The 20341-nt window shown below is 38.4% G+C and overlaps 1 protein-coding gene across 1 annotated transcript in view; it reads left to right on the top strand.

The window, feature by feature from the left end:
• The window catches only part of ADGRL2 (adhesion G protein-coupled receptor L2), a 391390-nt gene that overhangs the window by 82180 nt on the left and 288869 nt on the right, over positions 1–20341 (top strand). The gene's annotated exons all lie outside the window — the stretch shown is intronic.

The raw sequence follows: 20341 nt of genomic DNA, 5'->3' as shown, positions 1-20341 counted from the left end.
TGGTTCAGTCAGGCACTGCCTGCCATCTGTGCAATGGGAACTGCCTGGTATGCTTCCTAAAACATTAGAAGAACAGCTAGAAACATGGGATCCCCCATAGGAATGTGAGAAGCAGCATATGTCTGGGACCTTAGTGAGAATGGGGATAAAATGTATTCATAGGCACGATTAGAGTCCACTGTTGGAATAACCTTGGTCACTTTTTCACAAATTTCTGGAGATCTCTATCCATAAGCAGCCTCTGTGGTAAGCAACTTCTTTCTGCACCAGACCCTATCAAGTCTGTCAGCTTAGGACTAGTTTGAACAACGTCAGTTTAGAGCTGGCCATAAGAAACTCATTATTCTCACAAAGTCCAGTCGAATACCCATTGCCCACTTAATGCAGCCATACGCTCCCTCCTGCCTTTATTATGTTTCTGTTGTCATTCTCAGACTGATAGGAAATTTGTCCTTATCAAGCAGCTCTTCTTGAACAGGAATTTTCAAGTTTTTTTTATTTTTATTTGAGATTTTTATTGTATTCATCACTATTACCTGACTCCAGAAAGTGTTTCTGCAGTAACCTGATCGGTCCAGGAAGTGCTATCACCTTATTTCCAGGGAGAGGGCCAGAGAAATAAAAGATCTGGCTGTGCGCAGTTTATTCACACCAGTGAGCGGCGACTCTCAGAGGTTTTCTCTGGCCCTGCAGAGCAGTCTCTATTAATAGGAACATTTTCCTTAGCCATCAGCATGGCTGAGGGATTTAAGGTTTGGCCCAGGGCCAACAAGTAGGATATTTGACTAGAGACAATGGTAGAGCCAGGAATGAAGTCTATATCTACTGTCTTCCAGCCTCTTATTTTTGCCTTTCTCTTAGCTTAGAATTGCCTTCCATTTAAAAATAAAATAAAGAAAGATTATGGGTATTCACACCCACATTTAATGTGGACGTGATGTACAAGATGTGTGTATTATCTATATCTCGTTGTCAATGTTTGCATACATGTTTTCTATTAAAAAAGAAAAAAAATGGAACTGGAAGGTTCAACATATTGACAAGATTTAGATGGCTGCTTTCTTGTACCTGAATTCAAATCTAAGCACAGAGAAACTTCTCCTCTTTGCCCCCAGCTGCAACCTAATAGGAAAGGCTCTGGAAAGAAGTGCCAGAACAAACATGATTCAGATGTCTGTTAAATCTCTGCCTTTCTCCCTTAAAGATTTTTTCACACTTTTTTTTTTCTAGCTATATTATTATTTTTTTCAAGGGTGGAGAATAGGACAATAAGGAAAAAAGCTACTGGTGATTCCTGAAAAAAGCAAACATTGAGAAGAAAAAGCTTAAGAGATCATTTTCTTGCTTTTGTTTCTACAGAAACTGTTTTTATTCCATTCATTGTTTTGTTTTCAGAATATTTCAGGTTTTGAAAGAAAAGCCCTGTGATCTCATGCCTTAGTTACTTTGAAATTCTTCCTTTTTCTCATAGCATGTATAATTTGCAGCTTTTAGTAGGCATCATTCTTCAAATATATCCCTCACTTTGTCCACCTGCCAGTGTTCATAGTTCATGACATGTAGCTGTGAGACCTGGTTGTGCTGCAGGACATAAGAGTAATTCCCATTGATTTCAATGGGTATTACATGCATCCTGCAGCGGGAGAGTAGGACCCGCAAGTTCGAGTGAATAGCAAATAGTCATGTAAAATCCACGGGTCCTGTTCTTTCACTGCAGGATACGTTGAAGTCAATGGGAGTTACTTGTTAAACAGTGTGATACGAAAAACTTATCTTTATAAGATGACGCTATCCGTTCATTGTTGCATTTTGATGAATTTGTTTCAAAGATCCTAGTAATCTCACCTTTTCTTATTGAAAATATATTAGCTTCTGACCTTTTTTCTTTCTTCCACTTCATAGTTTAAAAAAAAAAAAAAGCTAACCCCAAAGAAAACATATATAAGGGAAAAGCCCACAGAATGAATAGGAGAAAACTGGTTTATGAAATCACCATGATTTAGTATAGATTCTAAGCAACTCTTTGTGAAACACTGAAATGTGATTATTCTCTAGGAGGGCTATCTGCTCGCACTAGGCATCACAGCACAAATACCCGGTATTAGTGCCACTGATCTAAATGAAAGAAGTTAGAAGTTGGCAAATAGATACAGAATTTGTACTCTCTGTATCTCCAAAACTTTTTCTTATGGGTTGAACTTTGAGGCTGAGCTCTGATCGGATCCAAGTTCCCAACCAAACCAGAATTCAAATATCTGCTTCACAAGCATGTTATAACATTAGCTAAAGGAAAAGGTTTCTTCCCATCCCCCTGCCTTCTCTTACTTCTCCACCCCCAAGTACTCTCCTTGCTAGTTTGAAAGCAGAAAAGAACTTAAGAAATCTGGGCAGTCTATCAGTTTGCTATGGTTCATTTTAGCTAATCCAGACATCCAGCACAGCAGGGGGAAAACTGCTGTATCTAGTGAAACAAGAGCATGAATAATTAAAACTCTGTTATTAATGAACTTCCAGTCGTTATGTAAATGAAACTGATTTCAAGTCTAATTTGTCAGCCTGAATTCTTTTTCTGTTCTCCTTTTGTCTAGGACAAGAACTCATCATAATGGACTTGATAATAAAACACTGGCAGACATGCTGTGTGCAGTGCCCATCCGAGTTAGAGCTTTTAGCATGGTTAATTGATACAGTTGCTGCAGGATAAGTCTATAAGGCATTTTGTATGGCTTTACGTTTTACAAGCTTTTTTTTTTCTTTTTTTTTTTCCCTTCTTCTTCTTTTGACAGTACCAGCCATTCTTTGCACATTCCTCATTACCGTTTACCTTTACATGAGGGGTGGCTTGTAATTACTGGCTGGTAAATAGTTTCCTTCGCATTTTGTGCGTTGTTCAAAGACAGCAGAGTTCAGAAAGGTCTGTGGGAAGGGAAGTGTGTAGTTATCAAACAATGGCCAACAGTCACCAGGAGAAAAAGCTTGTCAAAGCACAAGGCTACTACGCACTGGGTCCTTGCCCTGTTGCCTTGGATCAGGTGTCAGTCATCATCCTGCCTGCTACATTTACTTTGATATGAAATAACCAGTACTGAAGTTGTATAGAAAGGACAGCCACTGCATAGGAAAGGCTCCCAAGTAAAGCCTGAGTTTTAACTTTCCTACTATTACCAGAAAGAGGCAGGTTCTTTTGAAATAGTCTATGCCCTATGTTGATCAAACTATCCTATATTATGGAAATTGTTGTGCAGCTGTTGGGGGCCAAGGATAGCCTCTAAAATTAGTTTTTATGTCATGCTGTTTTTAAAAAACTCCTCTCATTGTTTCTTTTCATTTTCATCAGTCTTCTCTCTCTCTCTCTCTCTCTCTCTCTCTCTCTCACTTTAATCTGCTTATCAATATTCAGCATATTTTGGCCTATTATTTCAGACTTATATTGTTGTCAGGGTCAAGAGGTTTACAGGAAAAATATACTCATGAAGGTTCATGAAGGAAAGAAGGACAGGAGTGTGAACACTTGTTTCGATGCGTACCTTGTGCCGAGTAAGGAAGAGCTTAATAAAAGGACATCAAAATAGGATTAAAAAGAAAAAAAGGGAAAAAAAAACACTCATCTTTCTCTCCGTTCTCTCAAAGCCGTGGAAGTGGTCTGCAGTGCCTGCAGTCTCCTGGCACCAGCCCAGGTCTGGTGTAAAGGGGGAACTGGAAACTGGCCATTTTGCTCACAAGAAAACTGTGAAGTAAGAACTGTTTGTTTTATCTTATGTCGGAAACAACCCATCTCTTTGTTTGCCTGTTGCTTTTTGCAGCCTTTTTTGTTGTTTTGTGCTTGTTTGTTTGTTTGTGTCTTGTGCCAGACTTTTCTTCATCGTTTTACTTTTTTAAGAGGGACAAAAAGGAGGGAAAGGGTTTCTGGTTATGCTCTAGGAAATTGAATAAAGGTGAAAATTCTCTGCGGAAGTGGGAAAACTTATGTCTTGACATTTTCTTCTGATTTTTTCCTTTTTCCCTTCACCTTACGTTTTCTCTTGTGCCATCCTTGTATTGAGGTATAACTAAATGCATACAGGGTAACCTGTAAAATTATCTTGTAAACTATTTTTAAAGTAGACTGGCCTGCTGGTCGTGTGTTAGCCTGGTGGGCCAAGGCAGAGGTCTGAACGTTGCTGTGGGTGCAGGAGACCTGGGGCAAAATGTACTGGTGTAGGAGCTGGAAGGAGTTACTGCAGGAGGGAGACAGGAGGCAGGTAAGGAGTATATGGAGACGTAGCATGTCCTTCAAATGCTCACGCTGGGACAACGGCAGTAACAGAAGCCTGGGAAATGAATGAAGCTACAGAAGAGAATAATTGGGAAAGCAGGGTGAGGCAGGAGGCAGTACGCGGGAGGGGAGGCGAGGGCAGCCAGGCAGGCAGAGCGCATCCAGGAGGAATTCTCTGGCATTAGAGAGTGACGGCAGGTTTTACAGCAGTGGCAACTTGAGTGCATTTATTTCTCTCTCTCCTCTTCCCGAAAGATATCCTTGAACGTGTAGATTTTCTGTAAATGTCACACGTCAGGCGTTAGCATGATTGTAGAGAAACTGTTGTTAACTGGAATTATTTTTAACTAAAGCTTTTGCTCTGGAATCATAACCATACGTCTTACCAGAGCTAACATACAAAGAGGCTGGACATATGTTACTGTTATGCCGTGGACAGGGCAGAAGGGCTGTCCTAGCTTTTGGGGCACCTCTCTCTGCGTTTGAGCCAGTGGCGACTTCACAATGTGCGCGGCTCAGCCTTGGGCTGCAGCCTGCAAGGGAAACCGCCTGCCTACCCAAATCTCGCGCTTTGCCGAGGGCTCCCACACATGGCCTCAACCTGCTGTGCCACAGACCTGAGAAGGACATGTGAGTTACTGTTCAGCAAAACCGTGGCCTGCCTGGAACGGATGTGTGTGCTCCAGAGGCTAAAAAAAGTCCCTGCCCTCTGCCTCTCGCAGGCACCCACCCCAGGTTTTGCTTTGGGCAGCTCTGGGGACGCTCCAGGTCTCCTGCTTTCTTTACTTCCCTGTGCAAATTATAAGAGGTAGTCAGGGAATACTGTGCCATTTCTGTTGAAGGAAGAAGTTAGTTTAAAAGCAACTCCTTTCTGTTATACCTTGAATTGAGAAATACATGGTGCTTTGAGCCTTCTGTCAAAGAAGTTTAGGGTACTCAGCGTACGCGTTAAAATCTCTGTGGGAATATTGCTGGTTGAAAATATCTATTAGATGTATATTTGGAGGATGTCTTTTAATATTTGCTAGCCTCACGGTATTATTTTTACAATAATAAGACCTAAAATACATTGGATACTTGCCAAAGCTTTAAAATGTTCTTGCAACATAAACATAATGTAGAAACTAATTTAATTCTAAAGCTAGCGCTGAAGAGAAGGGATAAGAGGAGAAGCGGAGGAAAAAGTGTTTCTACAAAACAAAGTCTGTCTACGACAAGGCAGGTCGTAGCTTTCTATAAAGCTTCATTTTAATTCAGGGTAACTAATACCCCAGTTTATGTCGTTTTGGAATAATAACGTGGCACAGAGCTGTAACAAAGATTTGGAGATTTCCTTTAGCTTGGTAACAGTTGCTACAAACACATTTGGCTATTTTTTTGTTATTATTTTGCTCCATCTACATCCAGCAACTGTGGGCGGGGGGATAGCAGTTTTTTACAGTTCAGAAGTCTTTTTTTGTCACATTTAAACTAAATATGCACAGGTGGCTAGGTGGCACTGTGGATTAACGTACTTCTGAATTAATGCGCCTAGAGTGGCTTGTATCACAAAGTGAGCAAATGTGAAGTGCAAGCTTGCTTCCCCTGCTCATTCACCATCTATGCAGTTGCGTGAGAGTTAGGTTGTTACTTGTATAAACTCGGAAGTCCAAAAGAAGGAGCGGTGTAGGCTGCGTGGGAGGTGTATCCACGAACCTGTGTTTTGGAGCTCCGTACCGCTTTGCGTTCAGTGCGCTGAAGCTTGCTATGTATTTTAACTGTAACAAAGAGAAAGCCAGCTAAACTGTAAAAACTGTTTAAAAAGAGCTTTTCAGTTGTTGGATATAAATGGAGTGAAAAAAATAAACAATACCAGTACTTCTCCAGCATTGTGGGCACTGAGAAAGCACTATAGCAGCACTATAAGGCTGAGAGCTGTTGGTGCCTGTTGAAAGCAAGAAGTGCTCTAAACCCTGCTGAAATTCAACCACTCCAAGCAACCGTACACACATTGTACAAAGTCATATACAAAATCTGCCTCTTTGTAAACAGCTCTTTAGTGTAAATATTATAAGGTTTTATTCAGGGTGGTCCTCCCACTGCATAATCGGTAAGCTTAGCTTGAACAGCATCTTTGGTGGAAGTTCTTGATTGCAGGAATGCCTAACTAAAGCCAGATGAAACTTACTTATCTAAGAAGTTTCAGCTATTTAAAATATTTTGCTTCTTTGAGCAAAACAGAAAGTAAAATGCACATAACCAGTAGGAATCAATTATTGCACGTTCTCAGCATCCTCTAGTCAACTCCAGAGGTAATAATCACTATAGGGATTTCTAAAAGGTAATTACTGTATATTGCTTAATTATAGTTTATTAAGATCAAACATACTTAAGTATTTAGTTGATGTAACAGGAAAACACAGTCTGTGTTTATAGTTTTAAATGCAAACAGTGCAATCTGCACTGAGGCTTAAAAAAAAAAAGTGTTTTTTAGGATACAGTAGTTTAGATATCAAGACTACTGAATTAGCTACCTTTCCTTTTATAATATGAAACAGTTTCTGTGACCTGAGGCAACAGTGCTTTATGGCGCATGGTACGTACTCATTGCTGCTATTCCTTTCTAGGAAAGTGGAATGTTGCAGCAGAGGGGAACTAGGGAGATATGGAGTGTTAACTCATATTCTTTCATGTATACTCTTGGTCAGAGAAGTATACATGTATACAATTAGTTAAAGAAACAACTTTGTAAAGAACTAAGTGCCTGTAAAAAGAAAACTGATTAAGAAAGCAATACCTAACATCTGACTAGATCTATTTTCCCTAAACTGAAAAGGAAAGCTGCCACTTCTGCTAAAGGGAAGAGCCCTTGTTGCAGCCAAGAGATTTCACAGCAGTTCAGTTAAAGCCTAGCTAATGAATATAAGTTACTTCGGTGGATTTTAGCTGACTTTGAAATTAAAGTCTGAAACCGTTGGATGCTGCTAGCAGAGCTAGACTATAGCAAAATGGACTTAATAAACTCCATTGTGCCGCTAGATCCCTAGCGAGATTTGCCTTCCATCCATGACCAATTGGTATTATTTTTTTGGTGACTGGTACTTTTGTCTGCAAGACTGGGATTTCTGGGAGTGATTAGCACTTTTCAGCAATGATTGACAGGTTGTAGCAGCAATGAGACAATAGGAGGAATCATAAGGAATTCAAATGCAGATTTTTGTTTGCATGCTTTAGGACTGATTTGAGTGGAAGTGAAATCTAGATATGAGGGCAGCAATCGGCCATTATTTTGTCCATTTTTATAAAACACAAAAGGAAAAACGATGAAAATGTGTTGAAAGCAAAAATGGGAGAGAGGAGTGGATAAGCAATACGATCACATTATTGTTGAGCAGGATTCTTCCAGTAGGTCAAATTTTTGTTCCTCGCAGAACAAGCGCTAAGTGTTCTGCACGGGAGTTCTGAACGCTCGCCAAGAGCAGAGAAATGCTGCTCTAAACCTTCTAGAGTTTATAGTTGAAATATTTTTTTCCTCATGCTGAAAAAAAATAAATCAGATGTAAGTCAGCAAAAACTAGTAACATTTTGTAGAGGAAATGCATATATTGGTGCTATGGCGAGGCTGGAAAAAACTGTCTCCTTTGCCTCTAAGCAAGAGGCCGTAGGGAAATAATTATAGCGAATGATTCACGCATTGACTAGAAATTGATAATTGGCCATAAATAATTAGGAAAGAATGCAGTGTCAGTGGTGTAAATTATGTAAATGTAGGAGCCGTGTCCCTAGATACTGGTTCTGAGTGCCTTATAAGTGATTTTTTTTATTCAGATTATAAATTTAATATACTATACATGACAATTTAATCTTGTTTGGAATCAAAGCTACCAAGATAATACAGAATTATACAAGCCTAATCAAAGAGGGAAAAATCAGATGAACATCATTATTTTGGAGAGCTGGTTTAATGGGAGTTGACATTTTCAAAAGAGCATGGATTTTTTTTTTTCTTCCTGAGACAACAACAATTAATCTGAACTAGGTTTCTGAAGCAAAAGGCAAAGAGAACAAAACATTTTACTTTGAATGAAATTACAAATGCGAAGGACAGTGTATTTCATATCTCAAAGAGTGTTTAATATTTAAAGTACGATTTTGTATAGCCAATACAGTTTACATAAAACAATCATGACTCTGGATTTTTATTCATAACTTGTGGGCTCTTCAGGGAAAGGGCTGCATTTCTGAATATGTTGTGATTAACTTCTGAAGTGTTTTTTTTCTTCTCCTTTGTTGATCTCAACAAAGGTCTGTAACTTTCCTATTTAAGATCTTAACGAACTCAGACTGTAATAAAAAATACATTGTGTTAGCTAGTGTAAATTGCACAGAAAGCTGCAGTATTCCTATGTGGAAAACAAACAGAATCAGATAAGAGATATGTCTTGGTTTGTGAAGTCTACCAAAAAAATAGAGAACAAAGGGAAAAACTTTTGTGAATGCTTCAGTTCTCTGCTGTTTGCCTTTGCTGAATTTGTTAGCATATATGCTGAGAAATGTTGTAGAATTACTTAGTTATTGGTGAATTTTAGTCTTGGTGATTGTTTTATTACGTTCAGTTTACAAAAGGTTGGTATTTTATTAATAAGGAATCGATATTTGTCATGAAGTCAATTAGTTCTTGTTTTTCAATGTAATATACTTTTTAAAAACTAATAAAAAGTGCCAGCTAAAATATTTTTACTAGTCAGATGTTTTTAACAATTTTATCCTGAATTTTTTCTGCTCCACGTTATGTCAGGTTGTTATTCCACACTCACTACCATGGTATATGAATGTTTGGGAAAGGAAGGTGTATACATACATCACTGAAATGCACTCCTCTCTGGAAAGAAAAAATCTGCTGTTTAACTTCTGTTAACTCTAACTATAACCAGTTCACTTGTATTTCAATTGGGATACAATTTTCTTAAACCTATCTCCAGTAGATAAAAATACTTTCAGTAGATTTGAGCAGATTGAATAGGGGCTCCAGTGCTGAGTCCTGTTTTAATATCCTTTTGTTTCCTTGGAATTTGTTAAATTTTGTTATGCAATAAGCTAAGTACCTGATAAGATCTTTCTCTCCTCCCTAGTAAACTTTAACAGTGAGCATGCAAGATTTGCAGGAGTGCATATTATTTTTCATAGTATTTGAAACTCCGTGGGTTTCACATCCAACACTACATTAGAGGTATTGTTCGCTCTGGAACACAGCCCTGAATTTTGCGTAAGACTTGAAGCTCTGCCGGGGGGGGGGGGGCGGTTTACTGGAAACAGATAGGGCTGCAAAGAAACTCTCCTATTTCTAAAGCCAAAACTAGGTTTAAAATGGCCCAGCTGGTGAAGCCAATATCTGTGGCTCTAGTTGCACAGATACGCAGAGCAGTGGTTGCTTGTAGTGTGGTGCTTCTGCATTCGCTCAGGAATGATTTCAGCTCTCCTCTGTACTTCCAGATTTTCATTCTTATTAATAGGGCTTTGTCACCTGGAGTAAACAGAACCTCTGAATTCACTCTTAATATTCAGCATGTATTTGTCTCCCGCTGAAGTCAGTGACGTGCTTAAGGGCTTTGCTGATTCAGAACCTGGACGAGTACAGTGAATTTGACACTAACACTTGCTCAGTGAGGATAGCAATAGTTAGGATGGTACATGAGGTAGAAAGAAGGGAGGAAAGTGGGGTGGAAGGAAGAGCGAGAGAGATACATTTGCAGAAATTCTCTATTACCTCGCGCTGTCCTGCCAGCCCAGCTTGGGGCACCTGCTGTTGCTGTGTGAGCATTAGCTCCTGCTGCTTCTAGAAGTGAAACTGCCCTGCCTGGACTTGCCTGTCAGCACTGCTAAACATTTCTGCTTTTGGTCCAATTAGAATAAGATACTCGCCAAAAAAAGTCAGCACTTCAACATCAGCATTATTAAAAAGAATAAAAAAAGCACCAAACTCTCCTGCTAACTCAAGCTTTCTTCTATTTTATTTTGCTTTTTTTCTTAGTGAAGAACAATTCTAAACTCAGCCCTATTCTAAGCATAATCTCTTCTGTTTTAGGGTATTTGCTCATTTTTCTTTTGCGTGGTCTTATTCATAACCCTAGTTAAGAAATAGTTATTTGCTTATTGTCACTTACCATCTGAAAATCATTTTTTCCTTGAGAGCTAGTTTAAAAAAGGCATCTTTTTACCAAAAAAAAAAAAAAAAACCAAACTGCTTCTGCAATAGGGTCAGACAGTCTAAGAGAATTAACTAGAGAAAAGATATGTCGGCATGACATAAAATAAGGAAATTTTTAAATAACTCCAAGATAAAGTGGACATATGGTATGAGATAAAACATGTAACCTAACCATAGAGATATTTGGATTCACGCTGCCTTTCTCTGGCTCTGACAGTGCTCTGTATGGGGAGATAAGGGCTGACTTATACGGCTCTGATTCAGTAGAGGCTATTTCGACAAGTTTCCACTCGGAGATTCTGTTCATCAACCTCTAATTAGCACTTCATCGCTTTCAGCTTTGTGTCACCCAGCTGGCTAGAGGAAGATGACACCTCCAACTTGAACTGGGCTTTTTTCCATTTTCTTGGAGCTCATCAAGACATGTGGTGCTTTCTTAAAGTGCAGCTGGTGCTGGCACTTTCATTGTAAATTTAAATCGCTGTGTTTGGAAAAAGGTGATAAGAACAGTTTGTTTCATGTCCCTGGTGTTTAGCCTGAGGCAATTCCCAGCAAATATATTCAGGGCTCCTTCTGGTTTGATCTGCTACACTTTTTTGTATTATTATTATTAATAACAACAATACTAGAAAATATGCACCTAAAAGAACACCCTGCTCAGTGTATGAATTTCTTCCCACAGTCACTGAGGTTTAAAGTTTAAAAGAAAACAAAATACTTCAAGTTTAAATTTAGATAAAAAGCAAAACGAGGAACTTTGTGTATACATTTGGAGAAGGGGGAGTCAGGTTTTTGCAAGGCTTTTTAAAAATTCTTCATCAAAACTTAATGTTATACAGAAAAAGATATTACTCTTTTTTTCAGTTTTTATATTCCACTCTAAATTTCATGCTATAAAATATAGCTGTAATCTATTGCACATTTATTCTACCTCCCCAATTTTATATTACTGATAAAATAATAATAATGAGCACTGGTATGTGCTTATATTTCATATAAGAATCTCAAAGTACTTACGCTTCTATGCATATGGCTACAAAGTCAGCTCTTAACATTTCTAGTTGCGTCCGTTATAGTCTTATATATATTGTTTATGTGCTTAGTTTTCTTCATTTTTATTACTAAAATCTAAAGACATACTGGTCTATTGTTACATTTTTGTCTTTTGAATTTTGTGTGCTACAGTGACAAAGAGTAGGCTGCTAAGAAAATGAATTTTAAAAATGCACATTAATTTTCCTTTCTATCTTCAAAATTCCACCATTACTACGTAAAACTCTCTTCTGAATATATACCAACTAGATCAAAATTAAGAGTTATGGAATCAACCCAAATAACGAGAGTCCATCGCAAGAGAGCAGCTATTGTATATTTACATAGGGAAATGTGGTCTTTTTTCAAACCTACAATTACAATTTTTTTTGTTATAAAGTAGAAATCAAAAATCATGGCTTGTAGTCTTTTCCCCTTTCTTTCAATACTTTTACTAATCCTTGTTTGAAAGCGACATAACCTTTAGAAATAAAACTTCTATCAAATTTTTTTGGGGCTTTCCTGATTTACTGTTGTACATTTTAATGCAGCATAGGACCTCACTCACAAGTCTTGCTAGACAGCAATAAATGTCATTAAAGGTCTAAGACCATTTTATAATAAACTTATAGAGTAAGCAAAGAATTGTGCCTCTCTTCCACAGTGAAGTACAAGTGGAGGCATATATGAGGAAAACTTGGTTAGATCCAGCTTTTAAAAACTGAGCCAACACGTTGGCTTAGATCTAATTTTATATTCTGACTAATAGTTGTGGTGTAAATTACCATATTTCCATTGCTGTAGAAATTAAACTCTCTGAATTTCTATATATATGGAGAAATGAAACATATGTAGATAATGGCACAATTCTGTATTTATGATATTCCATTTTTCTATAAATATAGTTGTTCAGTGATTATCAATAGAGCTGCTCATTAAAATTCAGACTTACATACAAAATGATGCCATTTTCTGTTAATATTTGAAAACCTAAAAATATCTCCCTGATTTTTTCTCTGAAAAAATCTATATTTTAGCATTTATATTCAGTTTATTACAGTAGGAAATATTTCAGACAGAAGAAACAAATTCTTCCATCAAACTACTCTAATGATCCAGAAGACTCTTTTTTCCAGCAGACCAAAGAGTAAGTAAGTTGGAAAGAAGTTTAGTCAAAACGTAGTGCTGTTCCCACTGAAGGTGTGTGCCTACCTTTCAACAGAAATAAATGATTATTTCACTGAGTTTTTAACAATCGACCGTGGTGGGCATAAGGTCAAGCTCAGTTGCAGCCTTGCAAAATTGATGCCCCCTTTACTGCATCCCTTATACAAATGACTTTACATTGTAAAAGGTTTTCCCTAATGATTATTTGTTCCTCTGACAAACTAGCTAATTGTCCACTGCTCTATTCATCTTAGTTTAGCCTCATTACCCTTCATTTTGCCTCTCTGTTCTTCAGTAGCTACTGCTATGGCCTTACACCGCTGTCATATCCAGCAACGTGAAACCATTTTGCTATCGTGCCACGGGGAGCTTCCTTGTGCTAGCTGCCAAGCAGCTATGAAGTAAATGGACTATCTCTGCTCCGCGTACTGTGAAAGCTCTTTCTGGAGCTTTTCACTGTTACCTTCCCACACTACTACCCAAATTCCCACTGTGACAATTTTCTCTGGCTTGTTACTGGCTGCCCTGCTTGCCCCCTGGCCTGAGCACTGAGCTGCCCCCGGGTCTCAGGTTAACCCCCTCCTCCGGGGTGTGAGAGGGCTGGGTTTGGGCCGAGGCGCGTATGGTGCAACGCGAGGGGGGTTTTCGATTTGAGCCTCTGGCTTCTGCCTTCTCCTGGTGCATGACCCCACATGCAGACGTAGCTGATTTGGTACACGCAGTCACGGAGCGTGAGGGGAGCCTTTTGCGCTGGTCAGCAAACGCTTTCAATACGTGTCTAGGTACAGGGCGTTTGAAGCAGTCAGGCACGTGAGACTTGACAGGCTGGTGTATCCGCTGCCTCTGTGTTGCCTTGTTTTTCTGCTCTTGGTAAAAAGCTCTAGATGGCAATCCTGTGAGTTTTGCTCAAATTTGCAAACAGAAGATAAGTTAGACTCGTCTTGCTCCGAGAATTGGTGTTACTTTTCCATCTCCCAGCAGCTGTCAGAACAAAGGTATTTTATAACCCTTGTGGCTATATAAATAATTATCTGAATAAAGACATGCTTTGCAATTGTCACGTGTTCTAACTCTGCCTATGTAGTACGTAGCAGTCAGTCTTTCTGGGAATGGCTAACATGTAGGATTGGGTAGAGAGATCTGTGTGGACTGACAATTGGTGATAAATGAGAATCTTATTACTAAGTAGGGACAAGAGACTTTTCCTAGGGAGGGCCCAATGCTCCACATAAAGGAAGGCAAGAAAGCGATGGTGACTTGGACTATCTGTTAGTTAGTTGCTAGGCACTTGATTCATCCTTTAGACCTCAAGGACTCAGCATGGAGAACAACTGAGATAAATAATTTCTTGCTTTTCTCTTGCTTTTGCCAGAAAGTGTCACATTTTTCCCTTGCCTACTAATAGCACTGATAGAAGTTATTACGTTCTAGTATATTTGGTCCGGGGTGTCTGTGTATAAATATATATTAAATACATGGCAGGGAAAAAAAGACTGTGGTCATGCAAATATTCATATGAGCTAAACCTCATCAAATATCCTCTCAGTGCAATTCAGCATGTAATGATAACCCCACAATAAAATGAGTAAAAATACAGATATAAAGGTATGAAGCAACGTATTGTCAGAAGCAGTAAAAAAGATTTAGCAATGTGTAAACAGGCTAGATCAGCAAGAGGCCAAGTCTGGCAGTGGTTTATTGTACACATCTACCTACTGAAAGCCATACTGAGCAAAATATAAGAGAAAGAAGTGTTCTGTTTGTGATGACTGTTTTTACTCTTTTTGGAATTTGCATTCTACAAGAGTTCTGCGATTTTTTTTTTAGTATGATTTTAAGAGCATTTAGCATTTGTGCAACTCTTAATGCATCGATGTACAAACACAAACTCTGAACAACTGTAACAGTGGCTCTGTTGAAATACTTGGCAAGTATGCTGCTGCACTCTGTGTTAGTGCAGCACTAGACAAGGAATGGGTATGGAGAGGCATCTCTTTCTCCCTCTGTGCGAGCACCGGCTTCGGTATAGCTGTGTGCAGCCGCTGTTCTGCACTGGCAGCACAAACCTCCCTAAAGCCATTGCAGAGATGTGGTACAGCAGTAAGACAATTGCTGTTTTTGCTCTCTTTCGTGTAGCAAAGCTAGCTTAGTAGTTAGGGGAAAAAAATAAAAAAAATCACTAGCTATATGCTTTCCTGAAGCTCTTTTTCCAGCATGTGTTTTCTCCGAGCTCCAGGAAGCAATGCTACCAATCCAAGCATTAGCAAAATAAGGTGACAGGCTTAGACATTGTGAGATTGGCTTAAAAATCATGAAATTAAAGAAACAGAGAAAAAGAAAAGCTGAATTCCTTAGTTTTTCTTATTTGCTTTTATTTTTATGAGCATGTAGAGTCTCCTAGGATCATATTTTGAAGCTTTTCCCGAGCTGGTATTTTCAGAAGCTGGGGCTCAGAGAAAATAACAAGTATTGTGAAACCCCAGTGAAGTCATGAGCAGCTGAATGGGACGACGTTCTCCTATGGCAGTGTAGCTTCTGAACAGCCGCCGCCGTTCTGCCGCATCTAAATGAGGCTGCGTATTTCCAAAACCTTCAGAGACTTCTTAGAAAACCTGAAATTTACTGTTGTGGTGAACAGTTATAAGAAATGCACTAAAAGCATAGGATTACGGTTATTTTCCCTCTTATACCTTACTGAACATACACGCAGTAGGAAGAATCTAAAAAAAAATTGTTATAATTGAGCCATGTAAGACTAATATTAAGGCCTTAATAGTAAACTTTTATATGTGATGATTTTGAAAGAGCTAAAGGTGTTTTCTTTCAGTTTTGGAGAGCCTTAGCACTTAGGGTATACTTTAAACCCACTGGACAATGAAGTCTTGGTTTTGTTCAAGTCAGCCATATGGATTTCTGTGGGGCCATGATTTAATCAGTAAGTCTTTTGACTAATTTAATTTTTAATAGATTAGAACACGTTATATTCAATTCTTCTGCTCTTGGACTATATTTGGCTATTTTTACCATGATCTTGGATGAAGTTCATTTTTTGAGCGGCAGGTGAGAGGTGAGAAGTTGTTTGTGTTTTCTCTGTTAATATTTACTATCTCAAACAAAGCGTGCTCTACTTAAAATTGGTGGTCTGTTGTGTTTTTCACATGCATATGTCATTCTGAGGAATTACTTATGCACATACAGATGAGACTAACTCCTCTCTTTCCCTGCATTATTTTGCTCTTAGGGAAGCTAAGCTTCTGCAAATAAAATCCTAAATATTGAGTCTTTAGCTGTTATGTGCATTTACAGTCTGTGTATAAAGATAAGTATTCTTAATTCTGAACTCTTTTTGTTTCACGTGATTGCCTTGCAAACCAGAAACAAGTAGTAATGGCTTAACTATGCCAACAAAGCATTTCACGTGGGGCACAGGTTTGGAAATGAACTTCAGCACAGACCTTGTAGACATCTGAACTCTATAAATCCACAGGTGTTTAAGTAGCCCTAAGGGCTAGGTCAGATAGCAGACTTGTTTCAGTATGACTTTACAAGGATTTAGTACTGTGTAAACAACACTTGCAAGGTTTTCTCTTTACTGCTGAGTAAAACCGGTAGCAGGAAGAGCAACCTTTGATTTTTGTACCATAAAAGGTATAGTGCTCTTATTCCATAAATGATGTTTGCTAGGACCTTTTTGAGCAACACTAAATATAAAATTAAACCTTCTTAGCGTGCGTGTTTTGAGACGAGATGATACAAAGCGTAACACTCAAAAGGAAATTGCAGGGTGACTACAGAGGGGCTTTTTTGCTTTCTTTTTGTTGCTTTTGTCTGCTGTTGGTTTTGCTCTCTGTTTTGGGGGAAGCGTTCAAGTCATTCTGGAAAAAGATAAATTGGACCGTGTTTTTATATGCTCGTGCATTCTGCAGCTCTTAGGTCTGTGCGTTTCCACCTAAAGCAATGTTGTTGTTAAAGACTTTGTAAGCAGATGGGCTTCTTCCTCAGGAAAGTAACCCCAAAGCATAAGCTAGCTTACACACTTACAAGAAATACTGCTGAATTGATGTTTGTAGGTGGGGGGAGACTGGCTGGTGCAGAGTGCTGAGAACAGCATTCTATTTTTACCAAAAAATGTGGCCTGCTAGTAATAGTGAAGGATTTCCATCAGGGCTTCAGAAAAAGATGAGACGCTAAATGACTCCTCAGAAGAACATGGTAAAACAGCCTGAATGGGGAAACTGGATCACGAGGAGGAGGAGTAAGGAGCTGAACAGAGTAAAACGGCATTCAGAGAGGGAAAGCAAGATCACCAGAACCTGACTGGAGTACAGTAATTAGGAACTGGAGAAGGAAATTGAAATCCTTAGGGAACGCAGTATCTGAGAAAAGACCTGGGAGAAATCCATTGAGGTTTATGAGAGGACAGTTACTCCAGAAACTTAATTAACTCACATGCAAAGCTTGGCTGAGATTCCTCCTTGTCCTTGTTTTTGCATTAGTGTATGGCTTGAGAGAGGACAAGCCCTGTCAGTAGTTAAAGATTCTTGATCGGTGCATTAATGTATAGGAGTGATTAATTTGATTGTATTTTCCCACAGCATTTTGGTTTCTGTCCCTTTACCACTCATTGTTTAGTTTTATTTTAAAGGTATTTTGAGCCTAGATAGTGGTGTTGGGAATTCAGATACACAGATTCCCTAAGCTCTAAGTTTTTCTCTAGCTAATCATGGATTTATGATATGAGATTATTTTGTACAGTTAGCATGGATATTTGCAAGAGTATATTTTACAGATTGTGCTAGGCATTTGTTAAATTTTAAGGGCAGAGAGAGACAGATTTCATTACCTTCACTCTGTCCTGAGGTGTGCTTTCTGATGGAAGTCTAGGAAACTTTTTCACTGGACTGAACTGTTTGCTACAAATGTGCAGCACTGGATGCAGCGTTCTCCATGTCTTCAAGCTGTCAGCTGTCTTGACATCGGTCTACTACTCCTAGAGCCAGAGTTTCCTTTCTCAGTCGATGACTGCCCGTAACACACACAAAGGTATTACTTCCATTGATTCAACTTAACTGAATTACTGAAACTGCTCCTGGAATGTGATGGGGAGGAAATCTTTGCACTTGAAAGAACTGCATACTACATAAATTAATTCTATGGAAACATCCACACGGCTGCATAAACCAGAAAATCTCAGTGCCGAGTGACTTAATGAACTTAACAGCATAGTAAATAGCACGCAGAAATTCTGTCCTTTGTCAGAGAAATGGTACCAGACTGTGAATCCCAAATAGACAGTCTGAGAAAATTTTCATCTTCTCTTCACTGGTTTACTCTCAGTTTTTTCACATGCTTGATTGTTGTACTTGTGTGCTTGCGGTTCTATGTGAAAACAAAGACTGTGGCTGAAATTCCTTGTGCATCTAGTACCTCAGCCTAGCATATCCGTAAGAATTTTTATATCAATACTACGTGCGATGGGCGATGTATTACTTTTTCCAGAGTCCCAAATTATGAGGCCACTCAAAAGATTCTGAATTGAATATTCTTATTTGTCAGACTAAACCACCTTTTTTACTTTAAAAAAAAAAAAAAAGAAGAAGAAAAAGTTGTTCATGTTATGTCATTTTGGGAAACATTTATTCTGAAGTATTGCAAACTAAGAATTATTCCTGTTTCCCCTCCATCTTTCCATTCATCAGGTTATTTCAAAAACCTTTCTCCCTATGAATCACGCTAGTTTTGTTGTTTATATTAAATGAAAGACTTTCAACTTCCAGAGCAGGCTGTATGAACAACTGTCTTGTGTGTATATCAGCTAGTACCCTACCTAACTGCAGTGAAGTTATTATGTGTTAATTACAAGGTGCATTTGACTGTGTCTGCATTATAGACTAACGTTTCCAAATCACGTTATATGCAAATACAAGGAAATCCTGTTGCCACTGTATAGCACAGATGACAAATATTATGTATTATGAAAATAAATATAAATATGGCTATGCTAGTGAGCATGTAGTCTGTATACATCCTCTCTTACTGATACAAGAAAACCCAGACGGAATTGAGTTGTTACAATGTTCAGCATCCTACTGTGATCTTTTTCACACACTTCAAAGAATAGCTCCCAGTCTAAAAACTAAATGTTAATGATTACACAGAAAAACCTAGACTAGTACACACCTTTTTAAACTGGGCAAGGGCATTATTATTCTGCTCTATCCAGATATATTTGTGAAGAGACACAAAGAGCAAGTACTATCTAAGTCTCATATATGGTTCCAGGGTAGTTTATCTGCTTGTTGTTCTGATGTTGCTTTTGGTGGTTTGTTTTTTGTTTTTATTTTTTTCTTTTTCCTTGTCATTATGCATTCTTTGTTAATGGAAGATCTTCTGTTAATAATCATGTATTAATCTGGAATTCAAGAAAGAAAATTGTCGTAATAAGAATTTGCTAGTACTTTGTCTATTACTTCAAAAAAAACCCAAAACAAAACAAAAAAAAATCTCAGGTTCAGAAGGAATTTCTAGTAGTTCTTAGGTATATAGTCTGACCCTAAAATTTTATTATTTACATATACGCAGATTATATATAATAGATATGCAGCAAAATGGGACAAAAAATACCAATTCATATGCTTGAATTCAAAATTGTGAAGATCTTGATGCTCTCAAACATTAAGGTAATGAGGACTATATAAAGTGTTTACAACAAATAGCATATTTGTGATGGAGGTACTTGAACAAGGGCTGAAAGCTTGCCACGCACTGACTTTGTCGTAAGGCAGCCTGTGGAGAGCTAAGGCAGGAGTATTTTGCATTTCGCCCCAGGTACCCCAGAGCTGAACTCTGTACAGCTATCATTGCAGAAGGGGAGACGTGATATTTGTTATGGGGATAAATGTAATTGGTAGACCCGTCTGGTTTGCTGGCTTTAACACAGGAGCAAGTTTGTCTCATTAACTGGTGTTATTACTGTATCTTTCAATTGGAGACCTTCTGCACCCTGTAAATAAATTCTCTGTCAAGAATAAACATGTTACTGCCCTCGGAAGTTCTTTTCCCTCAGCTTTTCAGGAGGGACTAGCGTTTGGTGCTCTGTCTTTCAGAAACATCTTGCTTGGATAAGTAATCAGGTTTTTGAGTTTTTGAGTAGAAAGAAAGGGTCTAAAAATGGTTAAGACTACAGAGTCACGCTGAGCAGGAGATTAAAATATGCCTTCTGCACTGTGAGGCTGTGTATTTAAAGATCGAGAGCTTCATGTGGTAAGTGGCTTTAACCATGAAACGAGCAAGGTGTATTGCGTAAAATTTTAGCAGCAAGGCACGCTGTCATTAGGAAGAAAGGAAAAAATAAGAAACACAGATGCAATGCAAGAGAAAATATTTCTTAATTAAAATAATTTAACATTGTGCTATATTATATTTTGTGTAATACACTTGGCCAACAAAATAGTGAGGCGCTGTGCATTGTTATGAAATACAGCACTACTGTTCCTATGATTTCTTCTCTGTATTTCATTGGCTACCTCCTATCTTTAATTTGGTGTAAAGAATTTTATCTCATAGGATATTAAGATAGAATTGTGCTTTTCTATTTTTATTCATGTTTCTGAGAACCGTTTGCTTTGTACAACACATCAAAGTCAAAATAAGGTTGAGACCAATCCCTGAAGTTTATGGAACCATGTTGATTATAACAA

The sequence above is a fragment of the Struthio camelus genome, chromosome 8, assembly GCF_040807025.1.
Source record: "Struthio camelus isolate bStrCam1 chromosome 8, bStrCam1.hap1, whole genome shotgun sequence".
NCBI classification, from domain to species: domain Eukaryota; kingdom Metazoa; phylum Chordata; class Aves; order Struthioniformes; family Struthionidae; genus Struthio; species Struthio camelus.
The sequence above is the reverse complement of the archived record's forward strand: the minus strand, read 5'-3'. Positions and strand labels throughout refer to the sequence as shown.